Source organism: Silurus meridionalis, chromosome 11, assembly GCF_014805685.1.
Source record: "Silurus meridionalis isolate SWU-2019-XX chromosome 11, ASM1480568v1, whole genome shotgun sequence".
NCBI classification, from domain to species: Eukaryota; Metazoa; Chordata; class Actinopteri; order Siluriformes; family Siluridae; genus Silurus; species Silurus meridionalis.
In genome coordinates, this window is record NC_060894.1 from 19158679 (window position 1) to 19165157 (window position 6479).

Consider the following 6479-nt stretch of genomic DNA (forward strand, 5'->3'; position numbering starts at 1 on the left):
AACCAACACTAGCAATTTGTTATATCATAGATCTATAAGTTTGAACCAAAAGAACCCATTTAGAAAAATAGCCAGAGCACTAATATGCTGCCGAGTGCCTCCGCAGCAACATCCATATATTTTAGGCAATCTTTTGTTTCCACCAATCTTTACAATCAGGGTTTAATTATGGATGACAATGCTTCAACATGCCCCCTAATTCAGCTCCATACATTTCTGTTAAAGTAAATTAAATCTAATTCGCTAGTGCCCTCTGGAATCAATTGTGCACTGAAAGAAACCCAGTAATAAAACAAGAAGGACTCTATAGTTCCATCTGTAAAACCGGAATGTTAATAACTTTATTACATTGCTGCTCCTCACTGATTTGGCAATGAGCTAATTTTGTTAACCTAATTACACAATGAATTGGTTAAAGAGCTTAAAAACGATGCCTGACAAGTGCTATTAGTAGCAGCCTGAAATAGTCGCAGCTGGAGAGGCTTTGAAGCCGGGAATCCTTTCGCCATCTTATTCGAGAGAGGAATGTAGATCCATTCTGTATAACATAAATAGAAATTATGGATTTCTCATTCTGGTATTTTCTGGGGACATAGATTATTCATTGTTTTCCAAAAGCACCCACTGCATAATCCAGTGCAGTATTACATGCTGCTTGAACTTATCAGAAATGTGATTTTACTTGAATTTTATTACAATCAATGGTGAAAAAATAAGATTTTTTGCGCTGATTGTAAGTTTAAGTAATTATTAATGAACACGAGATAATGTTTGACAGTAGTGTTCTGGGTACTACACCGATGTCTGACCTCTTGTCAGACATTGCAGACTCCCTCCGAGGTTAGGCGAGGTCAGTGCAGTGATAAGAAGATTGCTGGTGCAACAGTCTCAGGCTGAAAGGTCAGGGGTTAAGTTGCATTGAAGTGCATGCGCCCTGATGTGTTTACTGTTCTACAGCTTTTCTTTAGATCAGACACAGATGGTTAGTGGTCTGCATAGTCGTAGGTATTTTCAGTATGCATTTTGTAGGTATTAGTAGGAGTCAGTGTGAGATGTTTCTGCAAAGCTGTATACATTCGTTTAACATATTTTGACAAAGTGTTTCATTGTTAATATCATTTATTTGGATTAATTTAACTGTACAAAAAAAAAATCCCCCAAAATTCCCCAGGAGAGATTTAGGATTTTGGATTAAACATGTTTAACTAAAGTAACCAATCAAGTACTAATATAATAAGCTCAAAGCATTGATATAATCATTTTGTTAATAGTATCACTGACCAAAAAACAACAACACAAACCCCCTTTTTTGAGAAACCCTGAGCTAGGCAACTGAAACAGACAAAAGAAGTTCCTCTGAAATCCACAGACTCATTTCTCCGGCAGGTCAAAACACCATGAGCAAAAACTTCACGTTGAGTACTACTCTAAATCTAATCTCTAGATTGAAAGACATCTTCTATTTCTTTATTATCTTCTTATAATCTCTTCATAATCTCACAATTCTGTCCATGAGACCACAAGCCTGATCATGCTCTTCGGTTGATTGCCAGCGGGAATGTTACCAGAGGACGACCTCATCGTGGGGTCATGACCTCAGATATGAACTGCTCTTGCCGACACGCTGATCCTCTAAATCTATGGAATGCTCATTCTATTTTTTCTGAACACGCTCATTCTTCTTTCGCAGCTCCTAAATGTTCCTTTATCTCTTTTCACATACCCCTAGTAAATTCTTAATTACTGGTTACAGAAAAACAACAAAAAAAGAGGATAATTTACGACCCGGTTTGTTTTCAATCCAGTCATCCAGATGAGTGAAGGCGGTGCAGTTGAGTTGAAAAGCTTGAGAAACAAGCAGAGAGGAGGAGACCGGGGTGAGAGAAAGAGAAAGAAAGAATAAAAAGACAGCAGGAGGGAGGAAAGTTGAATGGGCGGCGAGAGAAAGGGCCTGAGAGGGGATGTGGTAGGAACAATAGGGAATTGCTATGGGATGTTTCATGGGTCGCCTTGAAGTTGCTCGTCAACAGATGTGTCACCATGTTAATGACTGATTGCCGTTTCCTGTTGTGGATGGTGGTCAAGCAGGTCTTCAGTTGTAAGGTCAATAAATCTTGGGGATGGATAAGTGGACCTGATGGCCATTATACCGACACAGAGGCACTTTATTTTAATGACACTTTAGCGGCTGGTCTTCAAAAAAATGTGCTGCAAGGAGCAGAACAACAACATGAACAATGACCTGTATTTCTCACTTAATTGCTAAGAACCATTATAAAAAAAAAAAATTTTATGACAAAAGAGAATGAATTTGTTAAAAATTGATTAGTAATAAAATCAATACATCAGATTAGAAATAAAATCATCAAGTCAAGTTAAGTCAAGAAGCTTTTATCCATATATAGCTGACGCCATACACAGTGAAATGAAACAATGTTCCTCCAGAACCCTGATGCTACATTAAACAACAATCACAGAAACAGAAAACACAGGGCTAAGGACTAGTAAGTGTCCTCGCCATATAAAGTGCATGTGTGCAACCTGGTGCAAACAGTGCAAAGACAACACAAGACAGTGCAAAGACAACACAGGACAGTGCAAGACAAAACACAAAACACAAAATAGCTCCGCCAGTAAACCTGTTATAACAAGACAAAGTAAACAAAATTGAACAGTAGCCAAAATGTAAACAAAATTCTGTGCAAAAGAGCAATATAGCAGCAGTTTTGAAAGATGTGCAAAAAACGGCATGTAAACAGTTTGTAGTACTGAAGTCATGGGTGTGCGAAGTGAGCACGAGTGTGTGTTGAGTCTGGGTTGTACAGATCAGTCACACAGTGTGTGTGTGTGTGTGTGTGTGTATGCGTGTGAATTAGGTATAACCTTTATAGACAACTTCATCAAAAATTCATATTAAATGGAACTATTATTAATTCTCTCAAATATTTCAAGCATCTAAAAATAAACACACAATGCCTATCTGTTCTTGCTTCCTTGTTTCATTTTATTTATTTATTATTGCCTAACAAAATGGTTCCAGGAACTGTGTCTTTCATCCTAGCTCAAAAAAGGCTGTGATAAATCTTTCACTAATCCATAATAATACATAGAAATCGTTCTATTTGTGTGCTCTTGAAATGGGGAAAAAAAAAAAAAACAAATGGCAGTATAAATGGGAAATTAAAGACACACAGTGTATACTCATGTGAACCCTTCTCATATTCCTGCCAAAAAAATTTAATTTGCTTAGGATTTTCATCAAATCCTCTCAACAAACCCAGACAGCTACAATCACCAACAACATTTTATAAAGTCAAATAAAGGGGCATAATTTCATAAGGTTTGGTGTAATTTTGTTAGGCCATGGTTAGGGACTTCACACAGATATTTCTGTAAAGGGGAAAAACATATGCACGCACACACACACACACACACACACACACACACACACACACACACACACACACAAAGAGATCCGGCATCTGAAATCCTGTTTATTTTCATCTTCCCACACCTGGCTAAGCTTGATCTCTCCGCACTGCCAGTCATGTGTGTGTTAGACTTATCATCTCTCAGCTCTTGATTTCAGTCAACCTCCTCTCCACTCCTTCATCTGTCATCGCAACAATGACATCAATGCTTAAATATTTAAAACAACAAGACCTTCTTAATGTCACCTTGTTTGCTTTCACACCCGGAGATTAACATAATGCAGACGTGATGACACATAAATGCAGGTTGTACAGTAATTCATAAAAAGGAAAACATATTTTTCAATCCCATATATGCAGACAAAAACACACACACACACACACACACACACACACACACACACACACACACACACACACACACACACACACACAATGGCATGCATTGTGTTGCTTATATTAAAGTTATAAGGATGAGTGGGTGGGGAATGTATTTGTTTAGCTTATTGCAGTGATCAAGGCTAAGATCTAAATGTGAGAGCTCTGTTGTGTGAAATTTCATCTAGCATCAAAAGTGTTTATCTTCTAACCCGTAACTGATTTATGATAGAGCCCTTATTGTCTCTTAACAAGCTTTACTACTAAACACAATCTCTCTCAGGACACACTACTGTCTTACTTTGACACGCAGCTACTATCTAACCACAGCCTATCTGTCTGTTTCCTTTGGCTCAGTTTTGGAACATAATACATCATTTTTTTAAATAATTACTGATGTTGAAAATGTTTAAGAATGCAAGAAAGGACAGATTTCATAGAATCTTCAGTCATTTGACCCTCCAGACTACAAGATTTGCCTAAAGTAACACACCACACACTTTCAGAGTGTGCTCACAAATCAATGGTCTTGAGGGCGAATGTGGCTTTGGATCAATACACACATGCTGGGCGACAGTTTAGCATGGTGCTTGCTGGATATCACACATGACGTCAAGACAATTCACATGAAACACTCCGTGTTCACATCCCCACACTACAGTCCGAAATATTAAACAGTCATGACTGGGTTTGGAGTATCTATTCTTAAATGACACCATCAGATAAAATGCAAAGATAATTATTTTAAGACCAGCATAAAAATGGGACACTTTTCGTGATTTGTGAAATCTCTCCAATTAACTTCCAGTGTGGTCCAAGCAATAGGCAACGACATTGATTTAAACATTGATTCTGAATATTTTTGTTATATATCTAAATGTGCTATGCTACATATTGCATATGTTCCATGTTTTTAAATTACAATCCATATGGATCAAGAATCCATATTGTTGTAGCCGGTGAAATCACGCTGAAGTCCAATCGATCATCTGGATTGATACGAGCTCTCAGTCGTGCTTTGGTGTAGAAGCAATGTTCTCATTATAGTGATCGAGGGATCCATAGTAGTTCTGTAGGAACGGTTAAGGTACAAGGAAATTGATGCCGACTGCTGGACCCTGGGGCATGAAACAAATGTCTTTGACTCTCTGAGCCTTCCACTGTGGTGGCAGTGTTGGAACAATCTATTACTATTGATCCTTACGTGATTTTGAGGAAAAGCAAAGCCAGATGTGGCTGTACTTTCCAATTCTGTCTCAGTGAACTCTCACAGAATGTACTGAACCGTCACGCTCAAATGTGGACCTGTTCCAGGTTTCAAGGTTTGACAGTATTTTATATAGTTCCCAGCAGTATCTTTTCTTTTTGTCACATATTCGGCTATTTGGACTTCTTATGGCAATTGTTAAACAACGTGAACTTTCATGATCTAGGTTATAAGAACCTAAGCCAGGAGGCATAAATCGCTGTTCATCCACTGTATTGTCAGTGCACGGTGGTTGTTGACAGATGCAGAGATATCCATCATCGTGGTGACTTGAAGGCACAGGGAAATAGAAGTCCAACTGTCCTTGATTTAGAAACCCTCATTAACACTGAGCAGATCCATAAAACTCACTTGACCTTGACAATCCCTTAAAGCTCACTCAGTGCTTGTCATTTATCAATCCCACTAAATGAAGCACTGTAATGGAGAAGTCAATAGAGAATTAAGGGAATCTAAAATTGAATATAACATCCTGTCCTTTCATGCATGGAAAAAGAAAAAGTGACATTTATTTAAAAGTCTTACATAATCACTGAGAATCAGAAGATCTATTCTAATTCTTCATTCCACTTTTTTTTGCTGCTTTGGCAACATAATCCAAATTTCAGTTAGCTATGTATAGACTAGAATGCCAAATTGTCTATTTCCATTCAATGAAAGCTTCTGGACTGGAGAGCATGACCACCATTAGCATATAATTCCTTTCCAATTTCTTGAATTTTAACGGGGCAGCTCTGGTCCTTTTGATATATGAATGCAATTCTGCAATTGTACAGATAATCATGTTCTTTTTTCCCCACAACTGTATCAAATGACAATGTCTCATTTTATTCCTTTATTATCTGGCCATGTCACAATGTGGCACATTTCATTATTCTACAATCCTCAAGAAAAAAAAAACACTCATTTATTCGTGTGCGTAGCAGCCCCCTCTGCCACCATTTGGAGTCTTGAACATGCTGTAGTGGAGAGTAGGGTGTCATCACAGTCGGCGTGTCATCACACTCTCCATCTGTTAGCACTAAGCACAATTTTAACCTCGGCATAGCGTGCCATATGGGTTCTGCCGACAGTTTGTCAAGTGCACCTCTGCACAGAGACTAGGAAACTGGACCCAGAGATGTCTGTCTTTAAGTTTGTCTGTCCACTTTTTTTAGCATCAGAGCATGAAAAAACCCTACACACAAAAAAAGTGCCTGAGTTACAGCCAATGGCTTTCAACAGGTGTTTTCTGAATCTACGTTCCAGTTCAGCAGCTTGATTTCAGGGTAGAGTTTAAGCTGCCTGACCTAAGACGGGATGGATAGTGTGAGAGAATGGAAAGGATTGCACATTCAGGACCTGTCAGTTAGCACATGAGTGAGAAGGGCGGGTGCTGGCTGACGAGCTTTGAAGTAAAGACG